Here is a 22,254-nt window from a genome sequence, read left to right on the forward strand (position 1 = left end):
ATAAACAACCGTAAAATGAGTGTAACATCGGACTTTGTCATGTGGAATGACTGCGCATGCGCAAAGACCAGACGGCTTAGGGCTAGTCTACAATAGAGTCGTAAGGTCGTAAACGTAAGAAATTGACCAATCACAGTTGAATTCGAGGAGAATAATCGACTGTGATTGGTCAATTTCTTACGTTTACGACCTTACGACTCTATTGTAGACTAGGCTTTAGACTTCATATTACAGTCATTTTACAGTTGTTGATTGATTATAATAAAGGGAAAAAGATAGTTTTCGGACAATTTTACAAGTGTGCCAAAGAATTTTGTAGTATTGTTTTATTGAAAAATATCTTTATTTTATTTAAAAATGGCATGCAAGAATTTTTAGCATGTGCTTTCTCGCCTCTGACGTCACGATTCCGACATGGTCGGCGAGGAATCAGGAGCCTTAAATTATATATTTATTATATGACAAAACTGAAAGATTATTTTTTATTGTCGTATTCCTATGTTATTTTTATAACTTTTATTTATTACACATTTATATAAAAATTAAAATTTAATTCCCACATTTGATTCTTTAATAACCAATTGCATGGAAGCCAAAATATATTTTATTATCAATATTTCTTATTTTCCTTATTTTGCGTTTTCTATTTATATCGTGTTTGGAAACGTTATTAACGCGAGACTATATCGAGTATAAAATTATCATAAATAAATTTTCAATGTAACGCACACGTGCATTCGTTATATTAATATTCATATAAGCATAATTAAGTAATTTACTCACCAGAGATGATTCGTCACCTGTTCAGTTACCAAAACGATGTTATTTTCCGATTAAATTTATATATCGACGTACGTTATTACATCAAAGGAACTCGAACAGTACAAGCGTTGCCAGTCTCGTTTTGACATCAAGGTTCTTGTTTCCTCACTGCAACCACATTAAATTATAATATCAAAAACAAGAAATCATGTAAATTTTCTTTTTTGCGAAATATATCGAAATAATTATTTTTTTTCATATGCTATTATTCGCATTCAAATTGATAAATGAATTGATAAAATATATTTTCTATTTTATTTTACATTAATAAATGCATATACATATAACTCATCTATATTTATAATGAAAAAAAAGAGACTTTACAACAATTTATTAAGATTTATCAGTAATTTATTAATTACAAATCTCGAAAAAATCTTTGATATATTTTATCAATCTATATTATCGAATGCAAATGTTCACATACGACAAAACTTATTTATTTCAATTATTTGCGACATATTTTGCTAACAAAAAATTTATATGATTTCTTGCTTCTGATATTATAATTCAATATCACCGCAGTAAGTGACCAGGTTAATGAATACCCAGTTAATGAATACTGATTACATATTCGAATATCGCGATATTCCGTCCAATATTACGTTTATTTATTTTTTTCGTATATCAAAAATTTGAACACACACATACACATTCACATTGATAGCGACACGTTCAGTGTCGCTATTAAATATAGATTTTAAATAACATTGCAGATAAATCTACTTAATTATTACTGTTAATAAAATCGACAAAACAAAGAGAGAAAATACCGAAACCTGACGAACGGGGCTTGTAAATCAATTTCTTCGTTATACATATTTTTCTTTCTTTCTTTCTTTTATATATTGTTACTAATAAAATTATAATATGAGCAAAATCCGAGAAAACTACGTAATTGTTTTCTCGTATGTGGATCCGGCCAATCTTTCACGGCAATTATCTTTTCGGGATCCGTGGTAACACCCTCCGCAGAAACAATATGACCAAGATATTTTACATTATTTTTAAAGAAAATACATTTCTTTGGATTGATCTTTAAATTTGCTTCTCTTAATCTTGAAAATACAATTTTAAGATTATTAATCATTTCAGCAAAAGTTTTTCCAAAAATTATCACATCATCTAAATATACAAGACAAATTTTCGATATTAAATTTTGTAAAATTTTCTCCATTAATCTTTCAAACGTTGCAGGGGCGTTACACAAACCAAAGGGCATAACTGTAAACTGCCAAAGTCCCTTGCCGATTGAAAAAGCCGTTTTCTCTTTATCCTCGGGACGGATCTTAATTTGCCAATATCCGCTTTTAAGATCAAGCGTGGAAAACCAACAATTACCTGATAGTTGATCAAGAATTTCATCAATTCGAGGAAGGGGTAAGAATCCTTAATAGTCACCGTATTCAACTTCCGAAAGTCAACACAAAATCTGATCGAACCATCCTTCTTTCTCACCATAACAGCAGGAGAAACCCAAGGACTGTGTGACTCTTCAATCACTCCACGTGCTCTCATTTCCTCTATATTTTTATCCACTTCCTCTCTTAAATGGATTGGAATTCTACGGGGAACCTGTTTAATGGGGAGAGAGTCTTGCACATTTATGACATGTTCTACCGAATTGCAGTTTCCCGCAACAATATCTCCGGAAAATACATTTTCAAATTCTCTTAGAAATTCAATAAAATTCTCTTTTTCTAAATCTGTTAATTTATTAGAATTGTTTTCGAAGAGTTCTTTCAAGGGAACCGGAACTTCTTCCGAAGACTTTTCAATTCTAGCTATTTTTCCTTCTAATCCAGAAACTCTAAAAACTGATTCAAACACTTTCTCTAAATTAATCATTTTCAAGAAATCTACTCCCAACAAACATTGATCACTAATATCAGCAACGATCATAGGCATATTCACAGAAAATCTTCCTAATTCAACTCTAACTTCCGTTTGAAATTTAATAGGAACTTCTTCTCCGATGGGATATTTTAAATTAATATTTCCTTTACGAACACTATTCTTTTTATCAATAATACTACTATTCACAATAGAAACATCGGAATCCGTATCTACCTTGAAAGAACACTCTTTTCCATTAATTTTTCCTTCATAAATAAAATAATTTAAATTATTTCTTATACTATTGACATTAAAATTAATTTTCGGGGAATTCCTTTTGCAAGCCGAACTTCCCCCGCACAGCTCGGCTAACCCGAGTTTCCCTTTTCCTCCGGGCAATCAGATCGAAAATGTCCGACTTTCCCACACGTCCAACATTCCTTTCGGCCGGCGCCAAATTTGCTGCCTTGCCAATTCCCCTTTTTTCCTTTCCCCTCTTCTGTTTTATTTCCTTGCGCTGTGTCTTTCTTTTCATTAAAATTTTTATTAAAATTTCTTTTCCTTTTTTCACATCCCTCCCCTTGAATCATTTTAATCGTTTTCGCTCTTTCTATCGCGACACTCAAAGATGTAATATTTTCTAATTGAAGCGTAAGCTTCACAAAATTATCAAAAATTGCTGAAATGAATTGCGCGCAGGCGATTTTGTCTCGAACTTCATGCGAACACTCGGGATATGCGAGGCGTACTAATCTGTCTAGTTCTGAACCCAACGCGGCAAGATCTTCACCAAATTTCTGTTTTCTATTCGTAAATTGGACATAAAAATTTTGGGATAAATATCCCTCCCCAAATCGTAATTCAAGTTTTGATTTTAGTTCCGCGAATTCTAAATGCAATTCATCATGAACTATTTCTAAAACAGCGCGCGCTTTTCCCCTCAAACATGAAGCGAGAGCAACAGTCTTTGTCGAATCGTCCCATCCATTCGCTCGAGCAACTAAATTAAATTGAGAAAAATATTCTCTAAGCGATACCGTTCCATCGAACGTATCCGGCTTTAATTTAAAACCCAATTCTGTGCGAATGCGATTTTCTCCGTGATTTTCTCTAATGTTATCAAAACGCGATCCCGAATCTCCGCAAGCTCTATTATTAGAAGGACTTAGCTGTATATTGCGTGCGAAGATCCTCTGCTCCAACCGGCGCAGCTCCTCATCACGCTGCTGTAATACAGCCTCAAATCGTGTCTGTTGTTGACGACGCTCCTCCTGCAGCTGCCGGATCTCCTCTATTGCAGTCTGTAATAATTCCGCTTCCGTCGGCGTTCGTTCCGTCGGTTCCTCCGTCGGTTCCTCGCTCACAGTCGCTCGAAACGTAGCTTGCGATCGGGTGATCCTCGAGGAATGATTCATGTTGTTTCACTGCGTCGGCACGTTTCCTCAGATCCCGGACGAGCCCCCAAAATGTTACGTCCTCGGGACGGCTTTTGTGAAATATCGCAAAAGTCTCTCACTCATACACTCACTCGCGTCTCGCGAAATGAATATATTCTCGAAGTGAAGTTAAGATCTTTAATGCAGCGATCCAATACACAAAAGCGAGAATATACAGTAAAATATGCATGCGCGAAGGAATGAAAGAATGCCCTGATCTAGACACGTCCGTTCGAGTTGACAACTAGATCAAAACCAAAACCAATATGTCGTCGAAAAACAACGACAGGGCGGTTGTCAATAAACAACCCTCTTAACGATGACTCTCTCAGAGGATGATGTTCAGGGGATGAAAGACCAAGGACGTAACAATATGTAGATTATATATCAAATTTATCGTAAAAAAAAAAAAAAAAAAACGTGCAGACAAATGCGATCTTTAGGAAAATCTCGAACTTTGGATTGTGTCATTTATAAATCACTGAATAATTCATCATAGGAATTAGATAGAGAAAGTTCGAAACGGGAGAATTGTCCATTATTATTAACTTGTTCGAGATCAGCTAGAGATGTACTTGGTGATAACACGTAATATACAATGGACAATAAGCATATCAACATATCATTTTGTTGAAATTTATATTTTATGTTGCATGAATTGAGCGTTATATTATATATATCTTGCGCAACACTGATTTATGAAATCTATATTTTTTTGCAGACATGTGAAAGAGAAGATATATATATAGAGTTATATAATTTACATATGTTAAATTATATCAGAGAATACATAGATATATATTAGATCAAATTATAAACTATTATATGTAAATAAACCATACAACGAAATTAATAGGAATACTTAGGATAGAATTAATGTTATTTTTTACATTCTTTACAAACAATTACAATTCTATGTGATCATTTTCATATATAAACGTATATGCATATCAAAATGTATTATATGATACTATGTTTAATGCTTACTAGCATTATTATCATACATATTATATTGAATAATCTCTAGTCCAGCTAAAATTGGAAAAACGTTAAATAATAGAAGTGAAGATATTGCAGTTAGAACATGTATATATAAATATTGAGATATACGATGAAAATAATTATAAAATCTGCGAAAATATAATCCATAAGAATTGTATATACATTTCTACAGCTTATAGAGATCATACATTTTATACACGCTTTTATACTTATATTAATTTAAGGTATAACATGACACAAACAATTACAATAAAGCAATGTAATGCGTTGTTTAGTTAATCGAATTGAATTTTAAAAATTAATAAATGTCTTTTTATTTTAATTTTTAGCACAAAAATATTAATATTTTTGTCAATAATAATATCGAAGTATTACCCCTAAATAAATTAATATCGATACTTAGTAGAATAATCTTTTGGTGAAACCACCAAACCTCGACCTTTTCGAGCACCTCGATAAACAGTTTCAAGGATATCTATCATTTCCTGCTTATCTTCCAGTGTCCAGTCATATTAGTATCCATCATACTAACTTGGACCCAATCGATATTATCCAACCAGTTGTCTTTTATTTGCTTGTCTTTATTCCAAAGTTTGGACATGAAGTTTGAACATATCCATAACTCTGTAATTATCAAAAAGATTTAAATAATTTGTTATTAAACGTATCGTGTATGCATGACAATTACAGAGTTATGGATATGTTGCGTTTCCATAAATTTACTATTGGTTCTGCTTGGGTTTCGGATTATGGAAGTTCGGACGATCTCAAGCATTTCCAGAATTTATTGAAATATTCACCTTTACATAATGTAAGAGTACCTCCAGATGACGTACAATATCCGGCAACATTGCTTTTGACTACTGATCACGATGATCGCGTCGTACCGTTGCATACTCTTAAACTAATAGCAACTCTTCAGCATACACTTGGAAATGTACCAAAACAGAAACATCCAATACTCGCAAGATACTAGGGCAATAGATACTAAGGCGGGTCATGGAGGTGGAAAGCCAACCATGAAAGTGGTAAGTATTTCTGTAAAACAATTTATATTTAAAACATATATACACACAATTGATTTTATTAAAAAAGTATCAGATAACAGGGAGAATATTCTATTTTAGATTGAAGAAAGTACCGACATCTTATCATTTATCGCACAATCCTTGGGTTTAGAATTTAAATCATAATTAACGGAGGTCAAAAGAAATGTAAGTTACAACATATTTTACATAAATCATTTTTTAAAAAATTCAAAAGATTGTAATGTGATGATGTTTAAAAGCGCTTATGAGATTATCATGTGTATTGCAATATATTATTGCAAATTTATTTGATATGCTTCAATTGCAAATTCTTTTATAATAATAATAATAATAATAATAATAATAATATTGTGTCCTTATTGTCGAATAAAAACGACGAAATTTATACTTTATGATAATGTATTACGGTGTATTCTTGATTCGTTCAAAATATAATATGCGCCGAATAAAATGTCAAGTGATTGTTTTAATTTTAATATTTAACAGTTAAGGCCGTGCCGGACAAATTCTAAAAAACATTTTTTTATTCTGAATTTCCTTTTTCTTCATCCTATAAGGAAACTGCAAGATATTAAGATCGATCAATACTGTTTTATATATATATATATATATATATATATATATATATATATATATATGTTGTGACGTGACAGTTTTCATTTGGTGAACTTGTCCGTCACAAGGGTCGCGAGACCCGACCGGGGGGGTGATTTTGGGACCTCTGCTCTCTCTAAAATAAGAAAGAGAGAGAGCGATTCGAGCGCGGAATCGGACGCGATTCCGCCGCTGCGCGTTGCGATTGCGTGCTGCCGTAGCTGTTGCGATTGCTGCGGCAGCGGTTGGCGAAATTAGCGAAGGTCGAGGGAGAAGCGACGACATCTCATCCGGACGAAAAAGCGGCAAAAGGAAGGAAACAGGACGAGGGGAGGCCACGCCTTACGGAACACGCTCGGTGAGACCGCGATTGAAATATCACGACTGTAAATACTTTTCGGGACAGTAGATGCCGCGTAAAATTAATATCCATCTCCTCTTCCCTAGGGATCGAGAGCTGAGGAAAAGGGGAAGGCCACTCCGCGCGAGAAGTGCGCAGGTGCGCCCCGCCACGGAGTTACGGCAAGGGACCCGATGGCATGCCCGGCGCCCGGACCCGGATGCGATCCACGATCGATTGAAGACTCGCGGCGGACGACATCCGGTGTCCGAGGCGGCCGGAATCGGGCCCCCCGTAAGCTGCCGCCAGATTTTCCCGCCCGTATCCTACGGGAATGGAGGAACGTCCGGAAAGAAAAGAGCGCGGAAGCGATGAGCCGCCACAACGACCGCGGGGATCCTCCGGGCCGCCTCACGGCCCTGATTACGGGAGCGCCCCGAGCGGCCTAGTTCGGCGATACGGCGCCAGCGTGTCTCCGGCGAGACTTCCACTCGTCACTGTCGGGCAAGACGCGCGAGGGAGTAGAGGTCCTACCTACGAGAAAAGGAAAGCGCAATTAGAGAACCGAGCGAGAGTGACGTTGCGAAGGACGAAGCTGGTGAGACGTCGTCGCCATCCCCGACCCATTTAGAAGGTAGATTGTTCGAGCGAGTCGCACCGGCGAAATAGAGCCGAGTCAAAGTAGTTGCCGAAATAATTGCCGAAATGGCGGCCGACGCCACGTCATAGATTCGCGGGAGGCCTTGTGTGACGGCCACCGGAGGACGACTCGCTCGAACCCCTTATTACGCGACAATCTCTCTCTTTTCGGCGAGCCCACAGTCCGAGCTCGGCGATGGAAAATTTGGTCCGATTCGTTTGTGTATCGCGAGTATACGTTCTCGTTAGCTGTCGGGTGTAATTAGTAAGATCGGTGAGCTCGTAACGTCGTATTTAGCGCGGGAATTTTGTTGCCGTTAATTTCTAATGAGCGAAGGGCGGTATACGAGAAGGGCCTGAACCTCAGTTCGGTAGTAATCGGCGCGAGCGAGAAGTCCCGGATTCGATACTCACGCGAGTAGCCGAAGGAGCGGATCACGTGCGCGGCGCGGGTACATTAATGTCCCGGCGCGTGACCGTACGTTTATAGTATCGAATTTCGGGCAGCGCGAGCGACTTCCGCATAGTTCTAATACGACGACTTCCGTATGCGAAAATTCCGATGCAACTCGGATCCGGTGGTTCTGTAAAATTATATTCACCGGTCTCCGCTGTCGACCGAGTGTCCGTGTCGTCATACGATATATTGAATTTATTTTGTTCGGTTTTTTTTTGTTATTAATACTCTGTCGTTAATACGCTTTCTTATTTAATACGTTCTCTGATTTAAGCGAATATACTCATGAAAACCCATCTGAATCGCCCCGTTATTCTCCTTCTTACGCTGTCGCAATCCGAACCCCTGCTGTCGGCCGAGCTGCCGCGCCTTGGATCGTCGCGATCTCTTAGCGGGTATTGAATCGGGCGTGCCGGATTCGAGACGGACGCGGCGACCGCGTCGCGGAGTCTCAGGGAGTAGCGGCACGGCTCCCGTGCCTGGCGCCCATTCCGGTCAGATAGACTTTAGTAATTTAACCCGCACGCTCGAGCGCCCGAATGCACCGAGAGATCGTGCCGAGGGAAGTTCCGCGAAATAACGATAATTATTAAATCGCAATGAAAATTTATCGGTTATAATGTATATATATATGTATATATATATATATGTATATGTCCTACTGACCTATAGAAATTTGATGGGTCTTTACATTTATGGAACCCATTGATTTGTATTGTCTCACACCTTAAAGCAAAGTTATACGGAATGATATAATAAATAAGCATATTTACAATGGATAATATTGAACAGTCGTATTGCATTTTTTCTTTTTTCTCGCCATTTAATTTCCAATATGATATATAACAGTTTAGATTCGTGAGACTTTGTTCCAATCTTACCACTATTGTCTATCACATTTCTTTTTTGGAATCTCGTTTTGACCAAGGAAAGAGATTTTAGATTGATTCCAGAGACTCTATAGATACGGGGCGGAGCTATTGTGTTTTTTTACTGGAACAAATAAATGTGTATAATTTTAATGATGTATTATATTAAATAGTAATGGGACTTGGTTAGATGGCGTGGTGTGTGATGGATGGAGAGCGTGTATGAGAGATCTTATAAAAGAATATTCGCAAAAGAAAGCGTAGAGACGAACAGAAAAGCGTTTAGGAAACTATTTAGATATAATAGACGAGGTGTAATTGAAGGGAAAACTAGGAAGGAAGGAGAAAGGTGGATAGGAAGTGCGAAAGGTAAGACAGAAACTTTGAGGTTATGGCAACACGAGGAACAACGGGAGTGTTAAGGAAAGGTAAGAGTCAAGGAGAAAATAGGCAGATGAAACTAAACCTGGGAAGTGATAAGATGAGTAGTATAAAAAAGGATAAGGAAGAGCTAAGGGAAGATGGAAAGAAGGTAGAGACGGTAAAAGGAAAAGAGGTTAGATTTGAGTTAGACTCTGCAGAAGAGTTAAAGAAGAAAATAAAAACTTTTAAAGAAGAGATAAGAAAGGAATGGGAAGATATGAAAAAAGAAATTAAATATGATAGGAAAAGATATATAGAGAATTCAGAGGAGGGTAAGAAAAAAGAAAAGATTTGGGAAATTAGGTTAAGAATAATATAAGAAAAGATCGAGGATTTGGACAGAAAAATAAAAGAGATATGCGAAGGCTTGGAAATAGGGAGAGAGAAAGAAACTGTAATGATGAAGAGGATAGGGGAAGCATAGGAGATAGGAGTAGGATAAGTAGTAGGAGCAATAGTATTAGCAGTTTTGGCTTATCGAGGAGATCTGAGATAAGTACGGATAGATTAAGTAATAAGGAAATAAATAAACTTAAGAGATGGGTAGCGGAGAAAGAAAAAGATGAGAGAAGGAATAATATAGCGATCAAAGGTATTAGAGATGTGGAACAAATTTTAGATGGGAAGGGTTGGGTACAAAAGTTTATAAAGGAAAGATTGAATATGGACTGCAGGGTGGTAAATGTTAGGCTTAGTGGAAGAGTTTTAATAGCCAAATTATTTAGTGATGAGGAAAAAAGGGAAGTTATGAAAAAGAAAAATAAACTGAAGGGAGGAAATATATTTATTGAAAACGACTTATCATGGGAGGAAAGGAAGATACAAGAAAGAATTAATGGATGGGCTAAAATGCAAAGGAGTAAAGGTAAAGAAATTAAGATAGGATTTGGAAAGGTCAGGGTCAATGGTGAATGGAAATTTTGGAGCGATTTAAAGAAGGAGGAAGAGAGGATAGAGTCAAAGGAAAGGGAGAGGGAGACGGGGGAAGGAGCTAGTGGGGTAGATAATGGAAAGAATTTTGCGTAAGTCAGGAAAGGGATAGAGAAAGGAATAAAGGTAAGAGGAGATAGGAAGAAGTATGATATTTTGGAATGTGGCAGGGATAGAAAGACAGGACATGGAATTTTGGAGGTACATATATAAAAGATTTTGATTTCATAGGATTAAGTGAAACATGGTTGGAGGTAAAAGGGTGGGAGAGGATTAAAGATAGATTACCAGAATCACACATATGGAGAGGTTTCCATGCTAAAAAGATAAAAACTAAAGGGAGCGCTAAGGGTGGTTTATTGATAGGTAAAAAAAAAGGATGGGGAAAAGAGGGAGAGATAAATAATACAGTGGAAATAACAGAAGGAATAGCACTTACAAAAATTGTAGAAGAAGAGATAAGTTGGAATATATGTACAGTATATAATAGAGGAAAAGGAAAAGACATAGAGGAAATATTGAAGAAAATGACAGTAGGAGGTGAGAGTGAGAGTATAATTATAGGGGGAGATTTTAATATAAGAATTGGAGAGTTAGGTAAAATTAGAGATATAAATAACGAAGTGGAAAGAAAAAGTAAAGATAAGGTAATAGGAAATGGGAGTAGGGGATTATTGGAAATGATATATGACAAAGGATGGTATATGTTAAATGGAAGCACAGAAGGAGATTGGGAGGGGGAATACGTATGTAGGAGCGAGAGATAGTTCGGTAATTGATTATGTGATTGTAAATGAATTAGTTAAGGATAAAGTTTTGTATTTTAGTATAACCGAAAGGGTGGACTCAGATCACTTGCCTCTGACATTGGTATTAGAAGAAAAAAGGAGAAGAAATCAGGGAAAAGAAACAGTACAAGACGAAGAGGGCGAGGAAGAGGAAACAGAGGAGATGAAGAAAATATTAATATGCTGGAACGAAGAGGCAAGAGAAATGATAGAGCTATAACAGAAGAAGAGTTTGGAAAAAGAAAGCTACAGGGAAATGAGACAGTGGAGGAGAAATGGGAGAGAATGAAGAAGATTATACAGAATGCATTAGTTTTTAAGGAGGGTAGGAAACCAAAAAAAAGAGAAATAGGATACAGAGACTGGTGGGATAGGAGCTGTACGAGGAAAAAAAGAGCGGTGAAGAGGAAATACAGAAGATGGAAAATAGAAAAAGGTCGCAAGGAAGAATTTCTGGAGGAGAGGAAAAGTTTAAGGGAACTGCTAGAAAATAAAAGGAAAGAGAAAAGAGAAAAGGAGGAAAGGGAATTGAAGAGTCTGAAGAACGAAAAAGATATATGGAGGTTCATTAATAGGAGAAGAAATAAGAGGACCTGGATGGAGAATAATATACAGAAAGAAGAATGGAGAAATCATTTCATGGCCTTATTAGGAGGAGTGGAAGGATCTAAAAATAGTAAAGATTCTGAAGCGATGACGGACAAGGGAGGAAGACGAGATTGCGGAAGCCGTGAAGAAATTGAAAATAGGTAAAGCATCTGGAATAGATGAGATACCGTTCGAAGCGTGGAGATATGGAGGTATGGAGGTGAGAGAAAGGTTAGTGGACTTACTTAAACATATTTGGAAAGAAGGGAGGATTCCGTATGAGTGGAGAACAAGTATAGTGATACCACTTTACAAGAAAGGTGATAAAGAGAGAACGGAGAACTACCGAGGGATCTCACTGTTGTGCTCTGCATATAAAATATATGCAGAAGTATTAAGAAGTAGGTTGGAGGAATTAATGAATAAAAAGGAGATGTTACCGGAGTGTCAGGTGAGCTTCAGAAAAGGAAGATCCACTATGGACAATATATTTGTTTTGAATCATATTATTCAGAGAGAGAAGGTGAAGCCAAAGGAAGATAAGAAGGTTTATGCATTATTTGTGGACTTAAAGGCGGCCTTCGACAATGTCAACAGGGAAAAATTATGGTCTATTTTGGAAGAAAAAGGAATAGGAGATGGTCTACTAAGAAGAATACAGGGAATTTATGAAGAAACAGAGATGGCAATAAGAACCAAGGATGGAATAACACAGAGTTTCACCACGAGGAAAGGATGAGTGAGGCAAAGTTGTGTTCTGAGCCCAGCCCTATTCAATTTGTATATAGCGGATCTAGATAGGATGTTAGAGAGGCGGAATATAGGAGGAGTGACGTTAGGTAAGAAAAGAATATGGTCATTGGCATATGCGGACGATATGGTGATATTAGATAGGTGATATTAAATAAAGAGGCGTTAGTGGACATGATGGAAACATTGAAAAGATTTCTCAAAGATAGAAAACTGGAATTAAATGTAGAGAAAACGAAAATAGTGGTGTTTAATAGTAATGATAGGAGTAATAAGAAAATAGAAAGTTGGAAATGGGGAAAGAAAATAATAGAAGAAGTTAAAAGTTTTAAATATTTAGGATTTACGTTCAATAGAAAAGGAAATTATATGGATCATATAAATGAATTAAAAATAAAAGGGAAAATAGCTGCGAATAAAGTATGGGGTTTAGGTGAAAGAATATGCAAAGATGATTTTATTAGGAGATGGATATTATTTAGGTATTTAGTGAAAAGTATTATGGAATATGGCGTAGAGGTATGGGGTTGGAATGAAAAAAAGGATTTAGAGAAGATTATGCTAGATTACGCAAGGTGGATTTTTAGATTAGATTTCTGTACCCCAAGATATGTTATAATAAGAGAATTAGGTTTAAGAAGTTTAAAAATTGATTGGGGTATAAGAGCGATAAGATATGAAAGTAGGAGCAGAGAGAAAAAGGTAGGAAATTTTGTTAAAATATGTTGGGAGGAAAAAGATAGGATATTAGAAGAGAATAAAGATATATACAGTAGGGAAAGAGAAAAATTCTATAATGAGTTGGGATGGAGTACAGTTGCAATAGAGGAGTTAATGAGAGAAAGAAATAATGTGGAAGATATAGTGAGCGAAAGGGCACTGGATATACAAAAACAGAATATAGATAGTAGAATTGAAAATGCAAAATATAATGCTAAATACAAGGGGATAAAAGAGGGATATAGGAAAAGGAGATATTTGTTAAAAGAAAATCTAGAGAAAGTAGGGAGGGGAGATGAAATTAGGGCGTTAGCAAGACTGAGATGTGGGAACATGGAGGAACCAATTAAATATTGGACAAAGGATGAAAATAAAATTTGTAGATTCTGTAAAGAAGGCAGAGATTGTTTAGAACATTATGTTGAAGAGTGTAGGAAGATTGGAGATTGGTTCAGTAAATTAGGCAAAAATAAGGAAGAGAAGATAAAGAGAATATTTAGTGATGAGTTAGACACAGAAAAAGGAAGGATACTAAAAAGTTTATGGAAAGAAAAAGAGAAAATTGAAAAGGAGAGAAAAAAGAAGAATGTAATAGTAGAGAGTGAAGAAGTATAAGGTATAAGAAATAAGATATAAGACTTAGCAGTTAAGATAACAGTGTAAGACAGATTTGAGATAGTATATACAAGGTGATGGAAGATATAAATAAGAGAGGAGGAATTTTAAGGAAAAGTGTGTAAAGATTTATGAAAGACAATAAGATATAATGTGATATGTGATATGTGATAAGAGAGCAGGAGTATGGATAAGCTACTATTTATATTTATTTATTTATATAGATTTTGTTAAGTTCTCGGTTAAGTGCTTGTAAACCGTAAATGATAAGGAATTAAAAATGATTTAATGATGTAAGGATTTAATTAGGTAAAATATTTTTTGTTAAATACACGTTTTCACGTTTTCATAGGTATTTAAATTTATGTACAAGTTGAATATTGTAGGAAAGTTTAGATAAAGTTTATATATAAATATATAAAAAATATATATAAGGCTATTAGTCACTCAAAGAGATAGGATAATATAGTTTTGTCTATTATTGGCTCTAGAGGTAGTAATATGAAACTAGAAGAGAGTATGTAAGGAAGTGTGGATGGATGAGTGTGGTTAAGTTAAAGTTATGTAAACCAAATTCCTTTCCTGGCGATAAGTTGAAATAAACGAATTATATATATTAAATAGTAATGGAATAAAAATATAAGAGTAGTTTTGCAATATAGAACCTCGATTTTTACAAAATGAGTTTTTTTTATTAGAATATAGATTTTTTTTTAGGAAAACAAAATTTGCTTCAATGTGTAATGTCCGCTGCCGCCATTTGCGGCTCGCGTCATCGTTGCGTGTGCATCCAGCGCCTGCGTGCGCATTCCCTTCTTAGCTATTGGCTCAGCGACAAGCGAGCGCTCCTCATTGGAGCTCGAGAGTCACGTGACCCGGAAAGCCGGGTTTCTGGCGGCGTGTGCAGTGTGCAGCATGTACAGGGGACTCGTGTTCCGGTAGTGAAGCAGAAAAGACAATGATAAGTAAACGCCTGTTGCGTCAGTGAGACGTTTCGTGTTAAATAGACGAAGTCTAAATACATGTTGAACTCGACTGGACTTGGTTTTCCTTGGCTGTCCCGTTTTGATAACGTTCGAGGATATCGGGTTAGGGAAAAATGAGTATGCACTGTGGTCTCACTTAAACGTCCTTTTATGATCAGTCTTATAGCCGAGCGTTCTATCACAGTATGACCACATACAGTCGAGACAGTAGCTTCGCTCCTTTTCGGGGCGGGCGGCCACTACTAAAAGTAACTAAACATAACTAAAAATAACTAAATGTATCTAGAAGTCCCCAGGTGGGGATTCATCTGATGCGCGCAAAATTGTCTCTCACTTAACACTCCGCCTCAATTTTGCATTTAACGAAAGACAAAAGCAAAAAAAATTACAACGTTCATATATGTTACGCACAAAGAGTAAATTAAAGAAAGAGATACAATATCCTTACGTGCTAATCTTAAGACCGAGCTTATCTCGTAATATCACAAATTTATCTCCTGTCAAAGATTTTGTCATTATATCAGCCGTCTGTTCGTCTGTTCTAACATATTTGACGTCGATATATTTGTTAGCAACTAAATCTTTTACGAAGTTATATTTAATATCGACGTGTTTCAAGCGTTTATGTTCCCATTTCTTTAGCGAATGAATACACGCCTGATTATCTTCATAAATTAACACAGGACAATCGTTTGCTATATCGAAATCCTTCATAAGGTTTTTCAGCCAGAGATATTCCGTCGCACATGTCGCTAACGCTACAAATTCAGCTTCAGTAGAAGACTGAGCAACCGTATTTTGCCTTCGCGTGGCCCAGCAGATTGTGTTCCCGAACAATTGATAGACATAACCCGAGGTAGATTTTCTATCCTCCATACTTCCCCAGTCAGCGTCCGCAAAGCCAGTCAAAGGTTCTCTATTTGTCTTGTTGGACTTATAAAACATCAGTCCATAATTTAGAGTTCCTTGTATATATCGCAAGATTCTTTTCAAACCTTTCCAATGATTTTCCTTGGGTTCGCTCTGAAATCTACTAAAGTAATTAACAGAAAAACTAATGTCAGGTCTAGTTGTTTGCGTCAAGTACATTAAGCACCCTACCAATTCTCGATATGGTATACTTTCACTCAAATTGTCTTGACAGTCGTTTACAAAGTTACATTCCATCGGCGTTCTAACAGATTTACAATCACTCATGTTAAATTTAGTTCACAATTTCTTGAGATATGACTCTTGACTCAGAAAAAGACCCTTATCAGTGTTTGTTATTCTAATTCCGAGAAAAGTGTTAAGTTTTCCTAAATCTTTCATGAAAAATTTATTTTTTAAAGCTACCTTTATCTCTAGGATCTTTTTCTCATTGTTCCCTGCAATAATTATGTCGTCGACATACAATAACAAATAGATTTTCGCATTCCGGAATTCGCCAATGTACAAACACCGATCAGCTTCTGAGTTTTTCATTCCTAAAGCTTTCATGAAGGTATCGAAGGTACTATTCCAGGCACGAGGTGCCTGTTTAAGACCGTACAGTGTTTTGTTTAATTTACAAACTTGATTACCACATGCTTCAACTCCTTCGGGTACCCTCATAAAAACTTCTTCCTCAATTTCGCTGTGCAAGAAGGCATTCTTCACGTCCATTTGATAAACAAACAAATTCCTTTCATTGACAACTGCTAATAAAAATCTCAAGGTTGTTAGACGCGCAACGGGTGCGTATGTTTCACTATAGTCAAAACCAGGTCGTTGAGAACAACCTTTTATCACTAACCTTGCTTTTCTACGCTCAATGTTACCAGAATCATCACACTTGACCTTAAAAATCCACATGCTGTTGATGGCTTTCTTCCCTTCCGGTAAATCACACAGACTCCAGGTATTGTTCCTTTTCAGGGCACTTATTTCTTCATTGACAGCTTGCAGCCATTCCTCCTTGTCTTCGCGAGAGTAGATTTCACTGAAGCTTCCTGGTACGTTTGCTAAATAAGTTTCAGCATTGTAAGCCATCACTGCGTAGTCATCTAAATATTTTGGCTTAGAAGTATGGCGTGCACTGCGACGTGGTCCCTCTATTGATTTCTTTTCTGCGTCTCTAGTTGAGGACATGTCGCCGTCGTTTTGTGCACCGTAGAACTCATCTTCAGAAGAGTCGTCACTAACAGCATCCACTGTGACCCGATTGTCAATCCTGGTATCCTCTTCGCAGTTTTCATGTACGGGAAGCCAAAGATCAGTGTCCGTAGTGTTTACCCTGAACTTCGTTTCGTCGAATTTAATGTCTCTTCCATAGTACACTTTGTTATTTTCCGGGCTCCAAAGCTTGTATCCATTTGTGATGTATCCAATCATTAGACACGAAATAGATCTTGAGTCGAATTTTTCAACTACCAGTTGTTTTGGAAGGTGCAGATATGCCAGACAACCGAAAACTTTCAGTTTCTTAAGATTCGGTTTTACACCATACCACAGTGTAGCAGGAACTTCTCCCTTTAGTGCACTCGTCGGACTCCGGTTTAGTAGATAAATGGCTGTCCTTACCGCCTCCGACCAGAAACTTTTGCTCAGTTCAGAGTTCAAAAGTAGACACCTTGCCTTTTCACAGATTGTACGATTAAGCCTTTCGGCCACACCATTCTGTTCTGGCGTATACCTTATGGTGAACTCAACTGAGATACCTTTTCCCTCGAAATAACCTTTCAAGTCTTTTGACACGTATTCCCTTCCGTTGTCGCAACGAAATCTGCTTAGCTTGCAATTGAAATGCGCTGTGGCCGTTGCTTCATAAATCTTGAAATAATGAAACACTTCGGTCTTTGACTTTAACAAGTAAGCAGCGGTGAAGTGTGTATAGTCATCGAGGAACGTGATTATATATTTGCATCCGTCATACGAGGTTGGTGTGATTGGTCCCATTAAATCACTATGTACGAGTTCCAGTGGCCGAGTAGCACGGTTTCTTGGTTGATTGTGAGGTAACTTGGTCTGTATGCCCTCAACGCACACCTTACATACATTCGGTGACGGTGAATCTGTATTTAAATTCATTCCTTCCACGAGGCTTGGTAACCTTTTGACACTATCAAACCTTAAGTGTCCCAATCTCATATGCCAGGTTTCGATGCACTCTGAAAAGAAAGCATTTACCTCTTTATGGAGATCCAGCAAGTAAAGTTGTTTATTGGATATCGTAGCCACTGCAGCAACATGTCCGTTTTTCTCGACTGTTCCTTTTCCATTCTCGAAGACTATGCGGAAGCCTTTCTTCTCCAATTTTCTCACAGACAGCAGATTATGATCCAAGCCGGGAACCATCAGGACTTCCTTGATGGTTATGTAGTTTCTTTTCCCATTCACTGCGCAACATATAGTGACATCTCCAAACTTGTCCGCCTGTAAAGTGACACCGGATTTTGCAACTCTAATTTTAATAGGATGTTTCAATGACCTTATATTTTTCATCGGCGTGTTTTCATTGCCGAGATGTTCTGTTGCGCCTGAGTCCAGAGCCCAGTCGAAGACTTGACACTCGTTAGTATGAGCTGAAAAACAGAATTCTGAATTTGCTTTATCCTCTTTTTGAGTACTTACGGCCGTATTCGCCGACTTTGAATGATTGCTTTGACTGTTTTCTTTCTTTTTGCAATCAGCTCGTTTATGACCAAAACCACCGCACTTATGGCACTGAATCTTGAATTTGTTTCCTCCGCCTTTCGAAGTATTGTCAGCAGAGTTGTATTTGTTCGTTCGTACCGCGAATGCATTTGACGGTTCAGCTAAGACCTGTCTTTTCTTGCCGAGATCCATGCGCTTAACCTCTTCGTCCATTAAACGATTCTTCACGAAGCCAATAGTTAGATTTTCCGCCGATAGGGTCTCTATCGCTGTGACCACGTGACTGAATTCGGCCGGCATGGTGAGTAACAGATGGCAGACCAGGTCTGTCTCTTCGAGTTTGGCGCTTGTCGCACGCAATTCCCGAATTACTTTATCGAAGGTTAGGAGATGATTTGCCATCGTTTCGCGATTTGGATGGAACTTCATTAGCAGAAGTTTCTTCCGCAACAGCAATTGACTTGCTATGCTTTTCCTCTCGAATGTTTCGACTAGTACCGACCAAATCCCGTGCGCACTGTCACAATCCTTTACGTATTCCAAATGGCTGTCCGCGACGCGTTGGATTATCTGAGAACAACACTTCCGGTCACATTTTTCTAAATTTTTCAATTCCGTGTCCTTTCGGCCTCTTTCCGCGGCCGAGTCGTTTTCCGAAAATTCGATCCTGCTGTGAAACGGCTGTCTGACAAAATCCAACAGGTCGAGCTCGTTCAACAGAGTCTCCATCCTGAACTTCCAATTTCCGAAGTTAGTTCCGTCAAAAAGGGGAATCTTGTATTTTTCCGCATCCGCCATTTTTGCGTTGTAGGAATGCCGACACGAGGCTCACTCTCAAAGAATCTATCTAATATTTTATGCTTACCCGACTCAAGCGTGAGCTGGGCCCATAACCTGATAACGTTCGAGGATATCGGGTTAGGGAAAAATGAGTATGCACTGTGGTCTCACTTAAACGTCCTTTTATGATCAGTCTTATAGCCGAGCGTTCTATCACAGTATGACCACATACAGTCGAGACAGTAGCTTCGCTCCTTTTCGGGGCGGGCGGCCACTACTAAAAGTAACTAAACATAACTAAAAATAACTAAATGTATCTAGAAGTCCCCAGGTGGGGATTCATCTGATGCGCGCAAAATTGTCTCTCACTTAACACGTTTTAATCCTGCCTAACCCGCTCGACACTCCTTACACTTGGATACTTGAATTTTACGTATATACAGATGTATATATAAAATATCTCAAAATGTCTTACATGCTATTGTAATAATGATGTTTGATTTCAGAAATGGATTGAGCTAGGGTAAAGGAAACTCAACAGTGAATTGCAGACGGAAGGTTTCGGTATTTATGGATTGATGGAACGCTTTAAGAAAACTATGTTACTGTATAAGATACAAAGAATGGTTTATTATAAAAGATAGATCTGAATACAAAGATCACTGAATAATTCTAAGTGCTAATAAAGCTCAAAGACTCTCGCGTTATACAATTTATGTCTACTTGCTAACGTGTCCATAAGGAGAGTGCCTCTTCGCTCGCTACGGTTTCGCGGGTACCGTGTTGGTCGCTCTCTCCTGGCGTGCGCATGCTTTTCGGTCACCCGGTTGATTTCCGGTGGCAGCATCGTACGGGGACTCTAATGCTGACTGTGATGTGTATTGCGCATCGGTCTTGCGCATTGCCGCGCCGCTTTCAGTTCGGCCAGCCTGAACTGACTTCGCCTCGAAGTTTTATTGCGTAGTTGACATGTATAACTTAAATAATAGTATAGGTAACGTATTCTAGGTTAGTTGAAGCTATTTTGTCTTTCTAATATCACTGTGTATTTACAGGTGCCGGTAATTTAATCCATGGTTTGATACGGTCTGAGGATAGTATTGTATCCATTGGCTTCTGTTTAATGTTAAAGCCTGGGATGTCCTTTACTACATAGCGGTTGCATCCTAAGGGCTTCGCTATGAGGTATGGCCCTTTATAATTTGGTTTAAGCTTAGAGCTCACTCCAATTTTGTTTCTATCGTCTCTGACCAAAACGTAATCTCCTTCTTTATATATAGATGGTTTAGTACTGTGTGCATCTTTGTAAATTTTATTATAATTACGTATCAGGTCTGTTGCCTGTAGTGCTGTTTCACGGTTACTTGTTCTATTCGCTTCTAGGTCAGAGTCGATGTCTACAAGGGCTTTGGTGAGTTGAGCTATCGCATGATCTGAGTGGTTGCGCTGGTCGTAGCCTAACATGAGTTTCGAAGGGCTCGATTTTGTCACGGAGTGGTATGTATTGTTAACTATATATTGCATAGTGCCTAATTTCTGTTTCCATTCTGCCTGTGAGTCTAGAAGTTTAGTCAACGATGCTTTGAGAAATCTGTTAACTCTTTCTACCATGCCGTTGGCTCATGGTGCTGCGACAGCTACTTTTCTATGTTTGATATTATGGTTTTCTAGGTAATTAGCAAATTCTTTTGATGTAAAAGCCGAACCTCTGTCTGATATTAGTTCTAGTGGTCGGCCGAAAGTTACGAAAATATTTTCCACGCATTTTATGACTTCTTGTCGACTTAGTAGGGCTCAACCATGTAAAACGAGTGAATGCATCTATCGTTACTAAAATATATTTTCAGGGGATTCCTGAAGTGGACCGAAATGGTCTATATGTAAGACTTCTAGCGGAGCCTCAGACAGTGGAAACAGATGTTTCGCTTTCCAGTCTGTTTGGTGAACTGTTAGCTGAGAGGCAGACTAGGCAGTTTTCTATATATTCGTGAGTACGCTTTTGCATTTGTGGAAACCAGTAACTTTGTTTCATACCTTTTAACGTTTTCTCTAGCCCATTATGTGCCATGTCATCGTGGTGCGCTCTTAAAATATTTGCAATCATTGATTCTGGCACAAAGAATTTCAAGTCGTTATTTACTTTTTTATACACTAGTCCGTCAACTAGTGCAAATTTATCGCTGTCGTTAATTTCTAATTCCCCACTTAATTTTAATAACGCAGGGTCTACTAGTTGGAGGAACTCGAGTCGGCGTTCCAGAGGAAGTTCTTCCACGAGTGCTATGCTGCGACTAAGGGCGTCTGCGTGAGCCATACGGTTCCCCGGCCGGTGGGTTATATCGAAAGTATAATTTTGTAAAGCCAGTGTCCATCTGGCTATCCGCGGATTTAAATTCGCTTTTTTAACGGCGTGAACAAGTGCGTTGCAGTCCGTTATGATGGTAAACTTTACCCCGTATAGGTATAAGTGGAACCTCTCTACTGATTTGACTATCGAGAGCATTTCTAGTTCGAAGCTATGGTACTTAGCCTCTGCTGGGTTTGTCGCTTTACTGAAATAGGCCACTGGGGCCCATTGACCGTCGCTTTGTTTTTGTAGGAGTACTGATCCTATTCCCGTGCTGCACGCGTCGGTGTGCAGCTGAATTTCGGCTGCCGGATCGTATAGTCTCAAGACCGGGTACGAAGTTAGCTCGATTCTAAGACGATTAAATGCTTCGACGCACAAATCGTTAAAGACGAAATTAACCTCTTTTTTTAAGAGGTTCTGCAACGGTTTGGCTTTTAGTGCATAGTCTCTAATAAATTTGCGAAAATAATTGGTGAGGCCTAAAAATCTTTGTAGTTGTAATTTGTCCTTTGGATATCTGTAATTGCTAACCGCCTCTGTGTGTCGCGGACTCGTGAGTAATTCCTTCTGTCAAAATTATGTATCCTAAAAATTCAATTTTTTGCTTTAGAAATTTGCTCTTTTTGTAGTTTAGTTCAAACCCGTATTTTTTAAGAATTGTCAAT

The 22,254-nt window shown here is 37.9% G+C and overlaps 1 protein-coding gene and 2 pseudogenes across 2 annotated transcripts in view; 1 reads left to right on the forward strand and 2 right to left on the reverse strand.

Annotated features, from left to right (window-relative positions):
* The window catches only part of LOC145936602 (uncharacterized), a 73,118-nt gene extending 71,734 nt beyond the window's left edge, over positions 1-1,384 (reverse strand). The window contains exon 1 of the mRNA XM_083038928.1: positions 784-1,384. The gene's annotated coding sequence lies outside the window, so the exon portion shown is untranslated. The remainder of the gene's footprint in view (positions 1-783) is intronic.
* A 4,382-nt stretch (positions 1,385-5,766) lies between these two features.
* On the forward strand, positions 5,767-6,569 carry LOC145936610 (prolyl endopeptidase-like; annotated as a pseudogene). The gene is made up of 2 exons (XR_014425414.1): positions 5,767-6,124; positions 6,224-6,569. The product of XR_014425414.1 is annotated as a prolyl endopeptidase-like (transcript).
* An 8,719-nt stretch (positions 6,570-15,288) lies between these two features.
* Positions 15,289-16,041, reverse strand: LOC145936087 (uncharacterized; annotated as a pseudogene).
* Positions 16,042-22,254: the final 6,213 nt, after the last annotated feature.

The sequence above is a fragment of the Prenolepis imparis genome, unplaced genomic scaffold, assembly GCF_030444845.1.
Source record: "Prenolepis imparis isolate NDT839.2.m4 unplaced genomic scaffold, iyPreImpa1.0 SCAF_5, whole genome shotgun sequence".
Taxonomy (NCBI): Eukaryota; Metazoa; Arthropoda; class Insecta; order Hymenoptera; family Formicidae; genus Prenolepis; species Prenolepis imparis.